At 37.3% G+C, this 22,479-nt stretch overlaps 1 long non-coding RNA gene and 1 other non-coding gene across 2 annotated transcripts; both read right to left on the bottom strand.

The window, feature by feature from the left end:
- Positions 1-369: 369 nt before the first annotated feature.
- LOC145560980 (small nucleolar RNA R71) lies at positions 370-476 on the bottom strand. Its single transcript, XR_014093568.1, has one exon. It is a non-coding gene; the product is annotated as a small nucleolar RNA R71 (small nucleolar RNA).
- Positions 477-17,530: 17,054 nt separating this feature from the next.
- On the bottom strand, positions 17,531-21,395 carry LOC145559729 (uncharacterized). The gene is made up of 6 exons (XR_014092906.1): positions 20,815-21,395; positions 19,479-19,548; positions 19,054-19,119; positions 18,449-18,550; positions 17,991-18,089; positions 17,531-17,887 (listed from the first exon to the last, which is right to left on the bottom strand). It is a non-coding gene; the product is annotated as an uncharacterized LOC145559729 (long non-coding RNA).
- Positions 21,396-22,479: the final 1,084 nt, after the last annotated feature.

Raw genomic sequence — 22,479 nt, 5'->3', positions numbered from 1 at the left:
GAGGATGACCTTCTTTTTAGGGAGTTTGGAAATCCGGAAGTCTATGAGCTCACGAGTGGTATACTTCTCCCAACCACAGAGTCTAATTTCACAATCCATCCACAATATGCTAGGATGGTACAAGTTGAGCAATTTTCCGGAAGTGCAAGTGAAGACCCCATTGAGCATTTGGACCGATTCCTTGAGTTGTGTGCAATGATGCAAACAAATGAAGTGAGCCAAGATTACATTCGTATGCATCTCTTTCGGCAATCTCTTACCGGAAGAGCAAAGAAATGGCTCAAGCTTTTGAAGCCCAACTCTCTCACCACATGGAAAGATGTTGCGAAGGCCTTTCTCAAGAGGTTCATTTCCGATGAGCAAACCGCAAAAATGAGGAGGACGATAGCTTCTTTTGAGCAAGAACCGGATGAAACTCTTGGGGAAGCATGGGAAAGGTTTAAGGATATGATTAGAGCATGTCCTAACCATGGATTCAACCATAATTTGCTCATGAGATTCTTTTATGATGGCTTAGAGCCAATTTCAAGAACCAATCTAGATGCGGGTGCCGGTGGCCAATTGATTAAGATCCCTCAAAGCCAAGTTGAAGCTATAATTGAAGAGGTGGCTACTAGCTATTCTTGGGGAGGTCAAAGAAGGTCCCAAGGAAAGCAAGGTGATCTTTATGAGTTGGAGAAAGTCGGTCAACTTAAGCACATAGTTGAACTCTTGAATGAAGGTCTTTCCAAGTTGAACTCAAGTGTTGGTTTGGGTTCAAAACTGTCACAAATCATTGATTTCTCATGTGCTTGTTGTGGTGGGACGGATCATGATGCATCGTATTGTAGAGAGTTCAATCCCAAGCAAGGTGAGGCTTTGACTTTGAGGGAAGGAGAGTTTGTAACCCAAGCTCATTCTCAACAACTTCAACAACCTCCAAAACAAGAAAACTCCTACCTCCAAGATGAACCTCTTTTCAATCCTCTAACCGAAAATTTTTCTTACCCTTCCATCCAAATGGGGAACTTTCAAGATCAACATCATGACCAAAATCCTCAAGCGTATGAAGAACAATCCCCACTCGACCACACACAAACCCAAATTCTTCAACAACGCCAAATTCTCACTCAACAATTCCAAGAGATCAAATCTCACAATGAAGTTGTTGACTCCCAACTAGCCAACATTTCTTCTCTCCATTTAACCGCAAAACTCCCCTTACAATCATCTACTAACCCTTCATATGCTTATCATCTCGAAACTTGCAAGGAGGATGAAAGTAAGGAAGACAAGGTTGTGGAGGATGTGGTTGAGAAGAAGGTTCAAGAACAAAATGAGGAGCCATTAGATTTTAGTGAACCAAACAAGTTTGAAGGCCCGGTTCCCTTCCCTTGTAGGCTAGTTGAGAATGTTGTTTTGAAGAGCCCTATGGCGGTGAGCGTATGTAGAGTTGATGTGGTCGATGGTGTGATGGATAATGAGAGCTTACCTCCATGTGACGGTAAGGTGACAATGAGGTATGATGACTTTCTTGAAGTTCCTACTTGGTTTGAAGGCTCTCTTGAGGAAGGTGAGGTTTCCCTTCCTAATATCGAGGATTCCAAGCTTCATCGCCCTTTTAGAAGAAACGACAAGAAGAAGAGAAAAAGAAAAGATGAGCCACCATTGGCTCTTGATTTATTCCCTCCTTTCCCTTGTGGTGATTTGAGACCTCAAGGAATGCTAGTTCTCAATCTTGGGGGCATCTATGATTCAATCCTCAAGTTGATGAGGGTGATGTTTTTTATTCCACCTTGAAGGAGGTGAAGGGTCAAGCTAGAGACCATAAACAAGCGCTTCCCGGGAGGCAACCCGGAGGATTTCTACCCCTTTTTCTCCCCCTCCTTTCTTTTTCTTTTTGTTTTCTTTCTTTGTTTTCTTTTAATGTTTTCATTTATGTCTTGTCTTGCCTTGTAGGTTGCATTTTGGAAGATTGGAGCGGAGTGACATTTGATGAACTAGATTTTATGCTCTATTATTCTTTTAAGCCAACCTCTCGGTGAGACCTTTCTTGTTTTCACTCTTTTAATTTTTCTTTGAGTGCTTAGTTTAAGGTTAGTTTAGGAAGAAGTTGAATGGTTCGAGGTTGTTTGCATTGGTTTTAAGGAACCTGGGATCGTTGATGTTGTTATCAACGGTCATTTGTATGACGATTGGGATTTACTTGAATTACATGCCTCATTTGTGAACCTTTTTTATTTCTTCCTCTTGTTTTTGTGTTGTTTTTCCCTTTTATGTGACAAACATGGCTATGACGAGTTGAAATTATTTTGATTTGGAATTGCTCATTCATTTGGATTTGTGTGCCTTTCATGATGATGTGTCTTTGAATGCTTATCTTCCTAGTTGATGAGGGTTTGCACGGTTTGAGAATGCTTTGGGTTGAGTTAGACACATTGTAAGCTAAGGTAGCCCGGTTTAGAACTTTTGAGGACGTTTGAACCCCTAGTTCACGGGAAAGTGGTAAGATGGTGTTGCTCTCTATGGTGAATAGGATTCCCTTGGTTGGTATTTGCTTATTTCTTATCCCGTGTGAGTGTCATTTGTTCTAGCCTTCATCATTCTTGTGAGTGGCATTTAGGATCCTTAACTATGCATAACTTAATCCTTGTGTTGTTCTCTAGCTCCCAAGATCGTGACCAAGCAGCTCTAGGGGAGGAAAAGGGCACCATTTTTCTCTTTTTTCTTTATCTTCTTTTTGTTTTGTTACTTATTTTGTTCTTATTTTGCATTTGCTCCTCTTGCCAACCCTTTGAGCCTATTCCCTTTCTTGATTATGAGCCACATTACAAACCTTATGACCTTTCGTTTCCCTAACCCTTAGTTTGTGAAGCATTTCGGTTTAAGAGTTTGTTTTGTGTTGTAATAAATTGAGAAAGTATTATGCTTTTTGTACCAAGCAAGAAAAGTAAATTGTATATATTGTGTGAAATAAAGCAAATGTTAAGAAAAAGCCGTCTAAAGTTAAAAAAGGCAAGGACAACAAATAAAATAAAATAAAAAATTTAAAATTAGTTTGGTTTCGTTTTCTTCCCTAGTTTAAGCATTGAGGACAATGCTTTGTTCAAGCTTAGGGGGGAGCGTTACTTCGTTTTTGTTTTTATTGAGTGTCGGTGTCGAACAAGCTTGGGGGAGATGGCATTATTGGTATTTTTGTTTGATGTTTGGTGATTTCTTGAGTTTGTTTTTGAGGTTTGATCACCCTTTTGCTTCACTTAGGAAATATCACCAAAATTTTCAAATTTTTGCTCCGCCTTGACCCTTAGCCTTACGTTACAACCCTAGTAAAGACCCTTTGACTTTAGAGGGGTGAGGTCAATGACCGGTGGAGGGAGATAGATTTCAACCCTATGGAGAGAGTATGCATAGTTGAGATGTCGGGATGACCTTATGATTCCACATAAAAATTTCTTTTTCCGGTTCCCTCGAGGAATCATGAGGAGCTAACTAAGGGATGATTTGAAGCTAGTGGAGAGAACGTGGACCGTCTTGGATGGGGCTAGGGCGGAGAGTGAAATCATTAGTTCTCTATGCTTAGCTTAGGTTTGTCTTTTTCAACCATGAGCATCTTGGAACGTTTATTCCCTCATTTAATTAAGAAAGGTGAGCATTCTTTGGTGCATGTCTCTATGTTTTGAGTCCGAATGGAGCATTTTCTATCTAAAAGCTTGTTTGGTTTTCTTAAGCCTTGTCATGTCATGTTGGTCGTGGTTGTGCTTGCTTTTTGTTTTTGCTTTTCTTTTTCTTTTTGTTTTGCCTTGGTTTTGTTTAGAGTTGTGGGTTAAACTCTTAGGACACCCTCACGAGAGCACACTCGTCCTCTAGGGCGATCTAGGGGTTTAAAGGGCTTGTCATTAGTTGCTAAAAGTGACCGTGATTCCTACGAAAGTGAGTTAGTGTACATTCTTGTCTCCTTTAGTGTTCTAGCTTTGCTTGAATAAATCATTCTCCTTCTCCCGTGTTTCATGTCAATTTGCTCGAGGACGAGCAAAAGGTAAGCTTGGGGGAGTTTGATAAGTGACTTTTATGTCACTTTTAGGGTGTTTATTGAGTCGTATTCCGGCTTACTTTCCAATAATTTCACCCTTTTTATCCTTTATTTCTATTATTTTATTATTCTTGTCTTTTATTCTTTATTTTGAGTATTTTTGTAATTTTCTATAGTTTTTAGTTTATTTTCGTGTTTTATTTTATTTTTCTTTCTTTTAATGTTTGTAGTTTAAGTCGTTAGTTTATATTTTTAATAATTTCTCTTTTTATCTCATTTTCTTATTTATTTTAGTTTCGTATTTTATTTTATTTCTTTTCATTTAATTTTATTATTTCTTTAGTTTTAGCATTTTATTTTATTTTATTTTACTTTATTTATCTTATTTTATTTTACTTTATTTTATTTATTTTATTTTCTATTTCACCCTCGTGTTGTTTTTGGTTGTAGGCGCTCCGGGTTTCAAAGTCAAGTTTGTGTTCGGGGTCCAAGGTTCGAGCAAACTTCACAATGCCCCTAACCGATCTAGCTGCTGCCCACCTCTTAACCTACACCACACCATCCTTTAACCTCCACCACACCATCTCCCCTGCTCCAACACACACAACATCACTTCCCCTGCTCCCTGCTCTCCCAATTCACCACCAGCCCTCACAACACCACCTCACAACCCTAACAACACCAACATCGCAACTCCACCAATCCCAGCCACGCAGCACCTCCAACCAGACCAGCTTCTACCTGCGACCACAGCCGCGCCAGCCGCCCAGCCTAAACACCTCTGCCACCAGTCGATACCCACGCAATCCCACACACACACTCACCAATTAAACCCCGCAACACCAATTAAACCACCAGCCACAAAACCCTGCTCCTCCCAATCGCACCGAAACCACCCAACCTCACCTCCCATTTCACCACCAATTCGCATCTCCAATCGCACCAATCGAACCAAATTCACAGCAAGGAGCAACCCAGACCTCGCGGCCGCGCAGCCCTGTCAGAAAGCGCACACAATTGAGTCCAAAATCAGAGTCGAGGCAGAAGCTTTGCGCGTTCTCTGTGCGACCTCTGTGCGGGCGCGCATTCGTGGGTCAATCACGAGCTTTTCACGTGATTTTTAATGAGAATTGAACGGCTTTGATTGATGCTTGATTGATGACGATGAGGATTGACGGTGGTGATTGAGTGATAATTGATGATGCGTGATGGTGATGATGGAAAGAAAAACAGAGCAGCCAAGATCGAAAGAGAAAGAAAGGGGGAAAGCTGATGGTTTTCGTGGGTTTTGGGGAATTTGATGGGTTTTGTTTTGCTTTCCTTTTTCTTTTCATTTTCTTTTATTTTTAGTTTAGTTTTATTTTTGGTTTTTAAGTTTAGTTATTTTAATTATTTTAGTTTAGTTTTTATTTCTTTTTAGTTTTCTCTTTTACTTTATTTTATTTAGCCTTGTATTATAAATACCCCTTTGGGGTTATTTTCTCTCAACTAACACTTAACATTTTTATTTTTAGATTAGATTAGATAGTTTTTAGAGAGAAAAAAGTAGATTATTGCTCAATTTTCTTCCAAGTAATCAATTTTGGTCAAGTTTAATTTCCAATCAAGCAATTCCTTCAAGTTTTCATCTTTCATTAATCCTCTCTCTAGTAATCTCTAATCCTTTCCTTTAGCTTTATTTATTTGCTTTATTGTTGCTTATTTTTGTTAGTCTTTTTAGTTCATCTAGTTATTATTGTTTTCATTGTTTTTAATCATGTTTTGTTTTGTGTTTCTTGAATATATTTTTGGTTTTGCTATTATGTTTAATCTCCTTTCTCTAGGCTAATCTTTTAGCTAGGGGAAGGGGGTGGAAAATATGTGTTGAATGTTGGATGAATGATGATAGTGGATTGATTACATGCCTTAAATTGATGAAAGATATGATTTTTATTGACTTGAGACTATTGTAGCACTTTATTTGATTGCCTTCTAGTTTAAATGCATGAAAATGATTTGAACTAGATTTAGATCACCTCTATTTTAATGATTGCATGAGAATGAGTTGTTAAAAATGGAGTTCCATGTATTGTGCCCCTTTATTCCTTGGTTAGCTTGTGCCTAATGGGATGCATGAGAATGATCCTAATTAGCATAGACCTCTTTCATTGATTTGCCTAGACTATTGCATGAGAATGAATTGTTTAGGTAGGATCTTGTGTTCTTTGGCATGTTCTTCATGATAACTATGATTATTCCCCTTTTTTCTAATCATGTTTGACACCCCCGTATCCCTAGCGTTGTTCTCTCTTGATTTTATTCGTCTTTATCTTTGCTTATTCGTAGTTTTAGTGCTTTTTATCCAATATATCAACAAAAACATTTCCCCTCTTGACTCTTGCATTAGTGATATTGATGTTGGACGAGTGAGCTTCCTTAGTGGTTCGACCCTTTACTTGCCACTAACTAGTTTAGTGTAAGTTTAGGCATTATAAATTGTTAATTTGATTAGGGTTAGTAGAACCAACGACCTATTAATCCCGATCACATACAAGTGATCGTTCGATAACAACATCAACGATCCCAGCTTCCATAGAACCAAAAGCAAACATCCTCGAACCATTCAACTTCTTCCTAAGCTAAACCTAAGCTAAACACCCAAAGAAAAAGAAAATAAAAGAGAGGAAAGGTCTCACCAAACGCCGCTTTAAATGAAGACAAGATAAATTATGCAATCTCATCGAGCCTCACCGAGGGGGCTCGATTTGCCCCTTAACTTCCTTTATCTCCATTTCCAAGGTTGAAAAGTGAGCCAAAACTAAAGAAACGACTGAGATAAAACAAAAATAAATAAATAAAAGTTAAAAATCAAAGAAGGAAACTACAAGTTTAAACAAAATGAAGAAATAGAAATAAAATAAAACAATCTAAAAAAAAATTGGATTAAGGGAAATTTGGATTATCGGGAGTTTGGATTTTTCTTCGTAGGAGCGCCATCACCTACACAAACACTTGAAAATTCATCAGCAAAAGCGTATCAATATCACCCAGAGACATCATCATCACAATCAAGAAGATAAATCAATATCAAAACATGATAAAGCCAACCGAACCATGTAAGCTCTACCACCTAAAATGAAGTCCCCCCCACGTTAGCATGATGACAAGCCTTCCCCCACACTATCAAAAAACATCCATTTGCTTCTTACACACCCCCCCACACTAAAACAATGCACCGTCCACGGTGCGCCAAATTAAAACATTGGGAGGGGGCAAAGGGGAGAAATAAAGAACAAGGGGGGGCTAGTGGCCACTAGGGCCAGCTTCATCATCTTCTCCATCATTTTTGGTGTCGTAAGAGAAACCGTCCGAAGGGATGCCGTGTGGGTCCCAACCACCGGTGAAACCCGGAGGCCAACCATAGTGACCTCGAAAGAGGTCTTGTTGCCATTGAGGCAACGGGTCAAAAGGGGCGGGAAGCTGAAGAGGAGAAGGGTGGGTAGGGTCGACATATGGATAGTTGGGGTCACCCCTAAAATCGTTCCCCCCCATGGCACGATAATCGTACCTGGTTTTCGTCGGGTAGTCTACCTGGGAAACACCGTGGGAGGAGGGCCCTTGCCAATAGGGCCAAGTAGGTTGCGATCCCTGCCACTGAGGGACCGGGCCTTGTTGGGGTGGCCAATAGGGGTAATTTACCGGGGGGGGGGGGGGGGTGACCTCACCCCTATCCACGACCGCACCATAGAGAGCTTGGGTTTGCATAAACATACCCTGTTGGTTCTCCATCAGGCTTTACATGCCAAGTTGCATGCTCATCATTTGTTGTTCAAGGCTACTCATGCCTTGATGTTGTTGCTGTTGTTGATGATGTTGTTATTGTTGTTGTTGTTGATGCTGTTGTTGTTGTTGTTGTTGTTGTTGTTGTTGTTGTTGTTGTTGTTGTTGTTGCTCGACTACCATATTCCTTGCGCCACCCAAAGCAGTGGGTAACATACCATTGTCTCGCGTAATTTTCCATACATTCCTAGCGTTCCGCTCCAAGGATGTACGGCTGGGGTAAGGCAAGATACAATGGTGCTCTCGGTCAACAATCCAAGCATGAAAATTGTTGGCATCTGAAGTTCCTTGGAGGAACCCTGACCTTCTCATTTGTTGTATGTCAATGAATAGATCTTTGTCGGACCCAATTTGAGTGCATGAGGGGAAGAAGCGTTCATAGTTAAGCTTCTTGGCAATCCTTGTAATCATCCCACCAAGGGCAATTTCTCCCGTCTTGTGACCCAACTTGATTGCCTCGCAGCACATGACGAACCAGTACCCCATGTTAAGCCGCCCTCTCAACTCCTCCCTAGTAGCATCCCACAAAGTAAAGAGCTCTTCATGCGAGAGCTTACTCAAGTCTTGCTTGCTAAACACTGCAAACCCCAGAATGCGGTGAAGGATACGGAGCACAAGGTGGATAATATGGTTGGCCACCAAATACCAAGTGTTGAACTCTTCAAAATCGGTAATCGTTTGCCACCATCGAAATGCATCGTACTCTGGGAATATGCTCAATGAAGGGGCAAGGAGGTCCGCCTCGGGGTTCAAATACAACAATGTATTGAGATCATTAAGAGTCATAGTGTGCTAGCTGTTGAACAGTTAGAAGGAAATTTGGAAGTCGTTGTTCCCATAAGGCTCATTTTCAAATGAGGCCAAGAATTCGAAGGTGGGCTCTTTATATGATCGAAATTGATGCTTGATGAACTCACTCATCCCTAAGTTTTCAAGGAGCGACCTTATGTCATCGTCAATCCCCAAAGCTCTCATGGAGCGTTGATCATAGTGTCTCGAGGGGTTTAGCTTTCGTCCTTGAAGGTCATTCAAGAAAGTAGCATGGACCTTGTTAAAGAATCTCAATCGAGGGGGAACATTTGGTCCTTGAGCTTGAGTTTGTTGAGTTTGAGTACTCGGTTCCTCAACCCTTAACCTGGGCTCCTTTCTACTCTTCCTTTTGCTCATTGTGGTCTCAAGCAATACAAACAACCAAACCAAAAGAGAACTCCCTTCGAACTTAACCAATAATTGAAACACAACAACAACAACCCAAGCCTTAACAATCTGCAAAAAGGTTACTACCAACAACTAACCACACAAATATAAATCCAAAAACAACTAGAATCAACAACAAAGGACTCAATCACAATACATTATGATAATAAGCAATTTTCATGAAAATAGTTGCATTATCATCAATACGAACACAAAATTGCTCAACTTGATTCCATGAAAATAGCTTCCAAATCAATAATTGTTAACAACAATGTCCCAAAATCACTAAATATCACACTAATAACCAACAAATCCTTAACAAATAAAATCAAAATAATATGAAACTCACTCAAGCTAATCCATACTTAATAACTAAAAATTTTGCATAAACAAGTGAAACTAAGTAATAAAATAGAAAAATTTTGAGTTATACCACTTAGTAGAAGCTTGAACACCACTAAGAACCCCCAAGAATACCACCTTCAACTAAGCTTGCACACCATGAAAATGGAGGATTTTTGGGTATTTTGGAGAGAGAAAGTGGGTAAATTTGTGAGTAGAGTGAAAAATTTTGATGGGTTTGAAGGAAAATCAATGGAATTTGTGAGAAATGGGTGAAATTGGAAGGTTAGGGTTTGAGTTTGTGAGGAGACAGAAGAGGGCATGAAATAAGGGTTGTGAAAATATGAGGGCGAAATGGGGAAGAAGGGGTTAAAACCCGATTTTCCCAGCTCTGCGCGCCCGCACAAGAGTCGCGCACTAGGTCGCGCAGACTCACTGCCTCAATTCTCCAATTTTGATTAAAAGTGTGCGGGTTCTGACAGTGCTTGCGTGCTCGCACACCGTTCCCTGCGCGCCCGCACAGAGGTCGCGCAAACCTTCTGTCTCAAATCTCCAATTTGAAATAAAGTGTGCGGGTTCTGACAGGGCTGCGCGCCCGCACAGGAGTCGCGCATTGGGTCGTGCAGAGAAAAATTCAATTTCTTTCTCCTCTCATCTTCGATATAGAAAATCCTTTACTCCTTCATCATCAAAACACCTATCATCCAAAAGGGGAAAAATGAAATTCAAATTCAAAGAAGAAAGTGAAATCGGAATATTTTAAAAATATATAGAAAGGAGTTAGAAACTCGGGTTGCCTCCCGAGAAACGCTTCTTTATGAGGTCACTAGCTTGACCATGAGGAAAATTCTTCAAGTGGGAGGCTTGGGATCCAAAGGATCAAGCATTATACATTCAATGATACCAACTTCTTCCTTGCAAAAGTAATGCTTTAAACGATGACCATTAACCATAAACTTGTTACCATCCGCATCTAACTCAAAGGAGCCATAAGGAGTAGTCTTTGATATCACAAAAGGCCCCGACCACTTTGATTTGAGTTTACCCGGAAATAAACGAAGCCTTGAGTTGAAAAGAAAAACCTTGTCTCCAACCTGAAAGTTCTTATTTCGAATGTGTTGGTCATGCCACTTTTTGGTCTTCTCCTTATATAACCTTGAGCTCTCATAAGCATCATCTCTAAGCTCTTTAAGTTCATTGATCTTAAGCAATCTCTTCTCACCGGCCAACGATAAATCTATATTTAGCTCTTTGATGGCCCACCAAGCCTTGTATTCTAATTCAAGCTGCAAGTGACAAGCCTTTCCATAGACCAACCTATAGGGGGTCATGCCGATTGGAGTCTTGTATGCCGTCCTAAGAGCCCATAGTGTGTCATCAAGTTTGAGAGACCAATCTTTCCTTGATTTGTTCACCATCCTTTTAAGAATATTTTTGATTTCATGATTCGAGACCTCCACTTGTCCTTGAGTTTGAGGGTGGTAAGGTAATCCAACCTTGTGATGAACGCCATACCTCTTGAGAAGAGCTTCAAATTTCTTTTTGGCGAAATGGGAGCCTCCATCACTAATTAGCACCCTCGGAACTCCAAACCTATAAAAAATGATCTTCTTTAGAAGCTTAAGCACAACCTTGTGATCATTGGTAGGTGAGGGTATGGCTTCAATCCATTTCATCACATAATCAACCGCTACCAAGATATATAAATTTCCACTAGAAGAAACGAAAGGCCCCATAAAATCCATCCCCCAAACATCGAAGGGTTCAACTTCTAAAACACTTTGTTGGGGCATTTCGTCCCTCTTGGTAATGCCTCCGCTCCTTTGACATCTATCACATTGCGCAACGTATTGGTAGGCAGGCGTCTCTATGCATTGTCGGCCACCACAATAAAGATTGAGAGATTTTTTCCACTGTTTTGTCAACACCACCATGTCCTCCACATGGTAGTGAGTGGCAATGCTCAAGAACTCCTTGAATTTCATGATCTGGAATACACTTCCGATAAAGGCCATCTCCACATTGCTTGAATAGGTATGGGTCATTCCAAAAGTACCTTCTCACTTCCTTGAAAAAATTCTTCTTTTGTTGAGAAGAATACTCCGGGGGAACGACCACACGCAAGATAGTTGGCTATATCCGCGTACCAAGGGGTAGAAGTTGACACCAAAGCCATGAGAGCCTCGAATCCTATCTCATCATTAATCGGTACATCCTCCTTGTTCTCAAAAGGTAGCCTAGACAAATGATTCGCTACATAGTTCTCAGCTCCCTTTTTGTCCCTCATTTCCATGTGAAAGTCTTGGAGAGAGAGAACCCAACGAATAAAGCAAGGCTTTGCTTCTTTCTTGGTCATGAGATATCGCACCGCGATGTGATCCGTGTACACAATAACTTTTGAGCATATTAGATAGGACCGAAACTTATCGAATGCAAACACTACCTCTAGCATCTCTTTCTCCGTTGTTGTGTAATTCATTTGAGCCTCATCTAGAGTCCTACTTGCATAGTAGATGACACATGATTTCCCTTCTTTCTTTTGACCAAGAACGACACCTACTGCAAAGGCACTAGCATCGCACATTAGCTCAAAAGGAAAGCTCCAATCCGGAGCTTGCACAACAAGAGAAGAAACGAGGGCTTCCTCGAGCTTACGAAATGCCTCAAGGCAAGCCCCATTGAAGATAAAAACAACCTCCTTTTTGAGTAATTCGGTCAAAGGTTTGGCAATTGATGAAAAATCTTTGATAAACCTCCGGTAAAAACCGACATGCCAAGAAAAGCTCGTACCCCCGTGATGGAAGTAGGAGGGGCGATCAGTCTATTTTATATATATTTTATTCCCCGTCCCACGGTCATATTTGTGCTTATTTGAGCTCTAAAGAGCTATTTTTATAACTAATATACGTTTTCTAGTGTTTTTGTAGAGTTGGTATTATTTAGTAGGAATTTGCAGATTTATTACAATTCCCGAGCTTATTGAGCCACTAAAAAGATATTGGAGTTTGATCGTATTTTATGACCGTATATTTAAGGCCCAAGATCGAGTTAAAGGAATTTAATTCGGTGATTAAGGGCTCAATTAATAGAGAAGTCCAATTATAAGCTACTTATACGGACCAAGTAATGAGGCCACAAAACATAAGACAAACAACAAAGGTCCAAGAGTAAACAAGAAGGCTCAAGAAAGAAGCCCCAATGATATCACAACAGGTCTGCTAGGCGTGATTTCAGACGGGCCCGGTCGATCGGGATTCGGCCCGATCGGGCGTAGATGTATTGCCGCTGCTTGCAATTGTTCAATTGTTGGTGTAATTATTTTGGGCCAAGCATTTAAGTAGGCTTGCTAGCTGCTATAGTTTTGGGCCCATACTTTTGTTATTGCGGACGAGAGGCGGTTTCTGAGTATTAGTTTCTTTGTAGTTTGAGTTTTATTAGGAATAGGAAACTAAAAGTTTCTAGTTGACTTTTCCTTATAAAAGGAGTAGTAGTACGTGGGGGGTTAGGTTCTCCAAGCTTTAGTTTTAGGTAGTTTTCTTATTAATTAGTTTTAGTTTTTAATTTAGTTTTCTTTTCTCTTTCTCTCTCTAACTTTTCTCTCTCTCTCCTCTTAATTAAACTCTTAGTTTTTTTTTCTCTTTTGTTTCTCTCTCTAACTTTTCTCTCTCTCTCCTCTTAATTAAACTCTTAGTATTTTTTTCTCTTTTGTTTCTCTCTCTACAACTCTTGGTTAATTCCATCCTTTATTTAATCTCTTTCCTTGATCATGTCTTGTTTAATTGCTTTGTTTAGTTTAGATTTAATTATGTGTGAGTAGTTTTCTTTCTAGGGTTTGTGGGGATCCATAAATAATATGAAGGGGTAATTTATTGTTGTTGATTGTCAATGCTTAATTAATTTCCTATTGATTGATTTAATGCTCTGTGACTAGATTAGGCATGATCTTTTATGCATGAGTTTGACAATATTGATTTGAGATTCGACAGATGAGAATTGATGTTTATGTCTAATTTTAATAGGCAGGTTAATTTATAAATGGTTAAGTCGAGATTCGAGAGATGAGATTTAATACCGGTAAATTAATTGTGTGATTGTAATACGTAGCGAAAGCCCTTTATGATCTGATTAATGTATGCATTGATGATTGATTATTATGTTTTACCTTGGAATATTATTTATTGGTGAACCTATGCCCTAGGCCTTTTATTCATTGTTTCTCCTCCTACTTTTATTCTTTCCCACTTTTACTCTTTGTAGTTTAGTTTCCCTTCGATAATAATAATTTGTTACTCTATAATCTAGATTATATTAATTAGTTAGGAATAAAAAGACTCGTTTCCCTGTGGATTCGACCCTACTTCCTTATCTATTTTAGTTAGTGATTTTAGGATTTACTTTTGATTAGGGGATACGACTTTACCCTGTCAAAATTTTGCGCCGTTGCCGGGGAGACGGTTTTATTTTTATTTCTAATTATTATTAGAGTCTAGATTATTTTTAATTTATTTTTTTTCATTATTGTTTTTTTTTTTAATTTTTAATTTTTTTTATGAGTTGAAATATCCATGCTTATGTCACTACAAGAGTTATATAAATTTTATGCAGCACCTAACTATTGTAGTTGTCAACGTCTTTGTCATGAAAATCCTGAATGCCCTTATAGTGAGTTTTTTGTGCGTACTCCGGATGATTTTAGAGTATTTCCATATACATATGATCATATTCGGAAACAATTAGTTGCTAATGAAAGTTATTGGAAGGCTCTTGATGAAAAATTCTATGGACACTATAATAATATGAATGTTATTGAGGATGAAGAACCATCGGTTATAGAATTTGTGGTTGAAAAATCATTGGTTGACAAATCGGTGATTGAAAAATCATTAGTTGTAGAAACGGTGGTTGAAAATTCCTTTGTTGATAATGAGGTTATTCGTAAGTGTGGAATTTTCAAGTCATTATTGGATGATAAAGACAATGACTACCTCCATGTTCATTCTATTAATTCTAAATTTTTAACGGAGGAAGTAGAAGGTTGTGGTGTATTTTCATCTCTCTCTTTTGATTTTCCTTCTACCTTAAGTTCTCTTTATGTGCTCCTAACGTTTTCTTTGCAGGGATAAATGTGCTTGCTATTAAGCCCTATATAGTGCTTAATGAAATGTTTGAAGGAGCGTTTGATAAGTTACTCAAGGCATTGAATTCTTCCGATTGAGAGAAGGAGTATGGTCGAGCGGGACCTTGATAAACTAGCGCTTTGCGGGAGGCAGCCCGTATTTTGTTGCTTTTTATTTAGTTTTTTTTTTTAATTTGTTTGTGTGTTTTCTTTTTGTTTTGTTTTAGAGAGGTAGAGGAGAGTATATCTTATATTTGTGGGAGTGTGATTTTGTGCAGAGATACTAGAAAAGATCGAAGGGCTAAAGGAATCCCAGGGCAATTAGCAGCAGCAAGCTGCCCCCGTCAAATCAGTAGCACGGGCTCGATCGGGCAGAGCTCGCCCAATCAGGCGCGCGTAGGGGTCAGCAAACTTCGTCAACTTTGACAAGCCATAACTTTTGCGTTTCTTATCCGATTTTTGCGTGTGACCTTTCATTAGAAAGCTCTTCAAGTCTAGTTTCCAATGCCATTAGAATATTTGTATTATCATTTATGTATCAAAAGTTATAATTAGAATAGTGAACCTGACTCAAATGTGGACTTTTTCCCACTAACACTTTGTTTCTTTCTTGCCCAATTTTGTTCCAAAGAGATGCATTGCAATCCTCGAGGCTTTGGTGACATTGATGTGGTGATGATGAAGAGTAGTCACCTTGATTACTAGCTTCCCTTTAAGACAATGAGGACATTGTCTGATTTAGCTTGGGGGGAGGTTCTCGTGTGCGTTTGGTATATCTTTCACCCTCTCTCTTTTTATTTTATTTATTTATTTATTTATTTTCCTTTTGGTGTGCTTAGTATAGTTTTTTTTGATCCCTTAGTTTAGATTTTTATTGCTCCCTTAGTTTAGATTTTAAAAATACATTCCAATGATTAATAAATCATGTTTCCCTGTGCCCCTTGATTAAAATTTTTCGAAATTATTTTGATTCTTGGTTATTGATGATAAATATTGTAGATTAGTTGATCATGATTTGATATTTGATTGCCTTGAAACCTTAACATGCGTCAATTTTGCCCAACTACTTGTGAATATATTGCTTGACTAGTTGATTTGGTTAGGAAATGTGTGATAGTTCCATAATTCCTGGTATGTCAATGAATTTGAGTATTGATTTGCAACTATGAGTAGTGTTTCATGACTTATTATTATGCACATGAGGAGGACGAAGGCGTTCATTCTTTTAGATAGCCTTCAAAGTATTTAGATACATTTGTTCCCTTCTTGTTACCCATGTTGTTTCTTGTGCCCTTTTATTGTTTATTTAGCCACATTACGAGCCTATATGAGCCCATTGGTTACTAGTCCCAAGCTTGGCTTGGGGGAGCTATTAGTTGGTGAGGTGAGGGAGTTGTGGTGTGCACATTATTTGCACAATGTGGGAATAAAAGAAGAGTGATTGTTCTTTGATTTTTGATTGGAAAATATTGATGTTGTGTTTCAAAGTTTAAATTTTCAATATGAGTTAAAAAGAAAAAAAGAGCAAAAGAAAAAAAATAAATGCTCAAGTGTTCTATTTTAAGGTTGTTCAAAAAATAAAAAAAAAAAGAAACAAAAATTCAAGTTTTAAAAACAGAAAAAAAGAATGAGTTCAAAGTTTGTATTTCACTCGAGTTCTACATTATCATATTTTTATGAGTGAATTTTGTAAGTGTTGGGATTGTTTATGATGATTGGAGTGGTATTTTGTGGTTTTTGTTGGAGTTAGTTATGTTGCTGGAGATGTATGATCATCATTTATTTTTGATCATGGGTTGATTAGGATTTAGCTCCCTTAATGCATAGCTTTTGTCTCACATACTCCCAAATTTTCCCTAGCCTTACATTACAAGCTTTAAAGACCTTCCGACCTTGTGCATAGAATTTGTGTAAATGTGAAAGTGTTGTTAATCAATGCAAGTTATGACTTAACATATTTCGAGTCGACTAGTAGGTTGAGCGTTCATTGTTCTTATTTGTCAGATTTACCTTGAATTATATTTATTGATTTAAATTATTTTGGGGGTGAAGTATTGATTTATTTATTCATTACTTTGCTTAGGGACAAGAAAAGGTTTGGCTTGGGGGAGTTTGATCAGTCTATTTTATATATATTTTATTCCCCGTCCCACGGTCATATTTGTGCTTATTTGAGCTCTACATAGCTATTTTTATTACTAATATACATTTTCTAGTGTTTTTGTAGAGTTGGTATTATTTAGTAGGAATTTGCAAATTTATGACAATTTCCGAGCTTATTAAGCCACTACAAAGATATTGGAGTTTTATCGTATTTTATGACCGTATATTCACTAGTAGAAAAAGGCTTATTTGCGTCGCTCATTTATAGTGTATTTGCGTCGCTTCTATGAGCGACGCAACTGCTCGCGACGCAAATAAGAGTCATTTGCGTCGCTCCTTTATAAACGAGCGACGCAAATGACTTTTTTGATAAACTTATTTTTTGTCATTTGCGTCGCTCCTTTATAAATAAGCGACGCAAATGACTCTTCTTATAACCTTATTTTTTGTTATTTGCGTCACTCTTTAATAAAGGAGCGACGCAAATAACTCTTCTGATAAACTTATTTTTTGTTATTTGCGTCACTCTTTTATAAAGGAGCGACGCAAATAACTCTTCAAATAAACTTATTTTTTGTTATTTGCGTCACTCTTTTATAAAAGAGCGACACAAATGACTTTTCTGATAAATATTTTTAGTTATTTGCGTCGCTCATTTATTAACAAGCGACGCAAATGACTCTTAAGATAAACTTTTTTGTTATTTGCGTCTCTCCTTTATAAACAAGCGACGCAAATAACTCTTCCAATAAACTTATGTTTTGTTATTTGCGTCACTTGTTTATATAGGAGTGACGCAAATGACTGAGTAGACAATACAAAATTGCTGTATTTGCGTCACTTGTTTGTTTAATGAGTGACGCAAATGAGGTGAATTTTTTTTTTTTTTAATTATAATATAATAATTGCCTTGTATATTTTTGTAGTACCTGTTTTCCTAGGTATAAAGTAATATGCTAACGCTAATATAATTGAAATTAAAATGCAATATTATTGAATAATGCAAATGTAAATTTCGGCAAAGTCTCCTTTGTAATTTGGCCTACCCATAAAATTGGGAATGACGGCATTATATTAACAACCTGTCCAATAATTTACATCTCAATATCATAGACATTATACTTATCATCCCAACACCAATTAACCAAATTACTTCATTTCAAGCCTATAATCCAAAACAAGAGTCAAACATGCGCTAAGTGGTAAATTTAAAGTTCAACATTACATATAAAATACTCTGCCCAAATATCTGGGATCTTATTTATCTCCTCCTCGGTGTACGGTGTAGTTCTTGAAAAATCCTATCAACACAACAAATATACAAGAGGAAAGTTTTAATTCAAGATTGTAGCTAACATCAAATTGTATTTATCAAACAAAAATGAAATATTTGACAACTCATACCTGAATAAGATCTTCACTGCTATGGTGATGTTCAAGTATTTCGTACATATAACGCATGACGTAGTAGCCACACTCACGTCCACCCAATTGTTGAGGACACTACATGTAATATATTTGTAAGTTGAATTAAATTGCTATACTTCAATTATTAAGAAACTAAAAGTTAGGGTAAGAAATTAAGGTAACCTGTCCCAAATGCCATGTCAATTTACTTCCCCTAGATTGTCCACTTAATGCCTTAAAACTTAGAAAAGCACTACACATTTGAAACCGGGGACTATTCAAGACTTACTCCTAATGAGTAAGCCCTGAACGGGTATCTAAGCCAATGATGCAAGTATTATTGCAATTCCAATCAATTATATCACAATTAAAAATCTCATACAATTCACAATCATTATACCAATTAACTAGAACAAATTGGTTAATATTGCAAAGAATGGTTCAGATATATATACCACAAGTGAAGACAATCTCGTATGCGTACTACCGCCTTAATCGTTTGTCCACAACCAGAACCTCGAGCAACTTGTGGAATTCACTTCCGCATAATTAAGAATCTGCCATAAAAAATTACATATATTAAACCAACATAGTTGATTCAACTTAATCTGCCATGTGACATAAAAGTTGTTATTCGGCATTGCTTATTAGCCAATCATGGTGTAAAACTTGAAGACCTGAAACGAGTGTTAAATGTTAGGTCCAACTTAATCTGCCATGTGAAATAAATGCTAGTTGTTATTTTGAATTTTTTTTTTTAATTAAGGGTTGAACAAGGTGGTTGTTTAATGGATGGGATATTGATTTATAGTTTTTTTTAACTTGATGACTGATTGAAGGTCACCTTAGCTAGGTCCAACGGATGGGAAGTACCTTTTTGTCGCCTAAAGTATGTGAAATTTTCAGTCCAATGAATTAACAACCTTATAACAGCTGCAAAGCTAATGTTTTATTGCCATCAAAGTTAAAAACAACCCCTTTATACTTGAAAGTATCTCTTGACATTACCCAGTGGGCTGTGGCATTCTCATAACACAACAGATATAAGAAGACAACATACCAATGATCCAATAGCAACCAGGGCACGAAATTTTGAATCTAGATCAATACTCTCTGCTTCAGCAATCTGCAACCAGAGAATAAATCAAACTTTTTACCCAGCAAATAAAACTATAAAAGTAGCACTTCTGCATTATTATACTTAAACAATTTGTAAGCTGAATCCATGAGCATCGCAAATACTCCTCGATTTTAAATTATCTTTTAAGTTTTCCAAATAGATTTAGTAATTGTTGGCCACTGTATTCAATCAAAATTTATTAATATATTCCTACATTCTCAAACATAAATGCAAAATGATCCCATTGAACAGTTGAATCTGAGCAAGCATTATAAGATTGCTATAGTTTTAATTGCATCAACACATAAGACAGAAACTTAATACAAAGGGCAGTTGAAAGGAACCAGAGGATTTTAGTATTTTACCTCAAGTGCAGCTGATAATACTTGTAATTGCCCTTCTTCATCTCTCTTTTCAATCAAGAGCACAGCAAATCTAATACAATTACAATGGTCAGGCAACAAGATTTCATAGTATCACCACAGAAAATTGAACTTGAAGTGAACTCGCAATATATATTATAAAATTCAAATTTTATAAAACCATTGGACATGCATCAGCGAGTCCCAAAAAACACATATATAAACAAACATATTCGCCAAATGATCTGGATATCATAGTCCAACTTAAAATAATCTGAAATTCAATATGGATCATAAGTTTTCTGTATATTGTAAACAAAATATTTGACTGGTGTACTTAGTTTGACAAACATCATGTGTTGCCACGTAACGCGGCACAAGCAGCCAAATCAATCAATAGAAATACCACTCCGTAATCGTCTATTGTCTCCCTATGCAGTATTCGAGATCGGTGCCATAGATAAACCCAAACATACTTCACATGAGATTTTCCATACTTCTCCGATGCGAACAAAAAGAAAACAATTATCCAATACTCACCGACTCCAATCACCAAATTAATAGTCATGTTGATAGCGTAATTGGACTATATGCTCATAAGTCATGACAACCAAATCTGATCATCCGGACAAAGGGAGTAAATGTAAAAACTGCTAGAACTAAAAAGTAGTCAATTCAGATAGACAAAAACTTCAATTTTACTTCTAAATGACTTCACCTAGATTTTTTATTTATTTATTTTATTTTATTTTATTAAATATCACTTACTTTTAAATATTATTCACATTGAAAAAACAAGTAAAATATTTTTTTTTTTGGTGTCATTTGGAGTGTAACATTATCATAAATATGGGAAATATAATTAACACTGATCACAAATTTCAGAACCCATACACATTTCTATAAGAATGCAATTATGCACCACGAATGGACTGTCTGACTGTCACTCATGTATCGCGTTTTTCTATCTTCTCTGTTCATATATCTTCTGCACCACTGCAACACTTCATATGCAACTTTGCTCTTTAACAAAATCTCAATAGCAGTCCTATGCTTTATATAAGAATTTCCATGAATGTATGTTATCCTCAGAGAATGTGTTATAATGTAATTACAGATTTTCCCAACCAGGTATATTGGTTGTGGCTTCATTCACCATATTTATTAATCTTACCCAAACAAGTAAAATATTACAATCCAGAAAATACTTCATAGACCGAGTAATCAATATTTAAAAAAAACACATATAAAAAACATCATTGAAGTTTTAAAGCTAATAAATTAATTTAACTCAATTTAAGAAATTCAGGTAAAATTCCAGAAATAGTTGAGTTTATACCTGTAAATCCAGAACTTTCCAGTTGAATTACTGTAGTAACCGTCAGAATTTCGCTCAAAATTTCTAGGACGCCAAAGAAAAACACGAATCAGGATTCCAGAAAGCACAAATCAGATGAATCTTAAAAAAGGAATTTTTTGGGGTTTCTGGGTTCGAATTCGTATGCTTTTGAGTTGATTTTTGCTCGAAATGGGGGATTTTTGGTCGGAAACAATCAATTTTTCTGGGTTTAAGGGTTCGAATTTCTTAGGGTTTTTGGTCTAAATTTTTGCTCGAAATTGCTCGGATTTGCTTCAACTTGACTGCAATTTTAATTTAGATGTTAAATTTGCTGGGAATCGCAGTTTTTTGGCCTAATTTGTTGGATTTCAGAGACGAATTTGTGGGTGTTTTGCTGTAGCAATTCACTGGAATTGAAGAACTCTTGTTTTTTTTTCTTTTTGTTTAGTGAATGTAGGCGTATGTGATGAAAAACTAAGGTAAAAAAACGCAGAAAACCTAAAGCCAAAAGAGTTATTTGCGTCACTTTATTATAAAAAAGCGACGCAAATAACCTTGTTTATGATATTGTAAACAGCTCATATGCGTCGCTCATGTAGTAAAAGTGTGACGCAAATTACTTAATCACTTATTTGCGTCGCTTGTTAACAAATGAGTGACGCAAATAAGTTTATTAATTGCGTCGCTTTAATAAATAAGAGCGACGCAAATGAGAGAAAGCTGAAATGCACTTGAGTTTTGCGTCGCTTCTTGAATAACATGCGACGCAAATAACTTAAGAGGATGGTAAAAATAAACATTTGCTTCGCTCCTTAGAATGAGTGACGCAAATATGGCGACGCAAATGTACATTTTTCTACTAGTGATTTAAGACCCAAGATCGAGTTAAAGGAATTTAATTCGGTGATTAAGGGCTCAATTAATAAAGAAGTCCAATTATAAGCTACTATTACGGACCAAGTAATGAGGCCACAAAACATAAGAAAACAACAAAGGTCCAAGAGTAAACAAGAAGGCCCAAGAAAGAAGCCCCAATGATATCACAACAGGTCTGCTGGGCGTGATTTCAGACGGGCCCGGTCGATCGGGATTCGGCCCGGTCGATCGGGATTCGGCCCGATCGGGCGTAGATGTATTGCCGCTGCTTGCAATTGTTTAATTGTTGGTGTAATTTTTTTGGGCCAAGCATTTAAGTAGGCTTGCTAGCTGCTATAGTTTTGGGCCCATACTTTTGTTACTGCGGACGAGAGGCGGTTTTTGAGTATTAGTTTCTTTGTAGTTTGAGTTTTATTAGGAATAGGAAACTAAAAGTTTCTAGTTGACTTTTCCTTATAAAAGGAGTAGTAGTACGTGGGGGGTTAGGTTCTCCAAGCTTTAGTTTAGGTAGTTTTCTTATTAATTAGTTTTAGTTTTTAATTTAGTTTTCTTTTCTCTTTCTCTCTCTAACTTTTCTCTCTCTCTCTCCTGTTAATTAAACTCTTAGTATTTCTTTCTCTTTTGTTTCTCTCTCTACAACTCTTGGTTTAATTCCATCCTTTATTTAATCTCTTTCCTTGATCATGTCTTGTTTAATTGCTTTGTTTAGTTTAGATTTAATTATGTGTGAGTAGTTTTCTTTCTAGGGTTTGTGGGGATTCATGAATAATATGAAGGGGTAATTTATTG

The sequence above is a fragment of the Chenopodium album genome, chromosome 9 (genome assembly GCF_948465745.1).
Source record: "Chenopodium album chromosome 9, dcCheAlbu1.1, whole genome shotgun sequence".
NCBI lineage: Eukaryota > Viridiplantae > Streptophyta > Magnoliopsida > Caryophyllales > Amaranthaceae > Chenopodium > Chenopodium album.
Note: the sequence above shows the minus strand (reverse complement) of the source record. Positions and strands in the feature narration are given on the sequence as shown.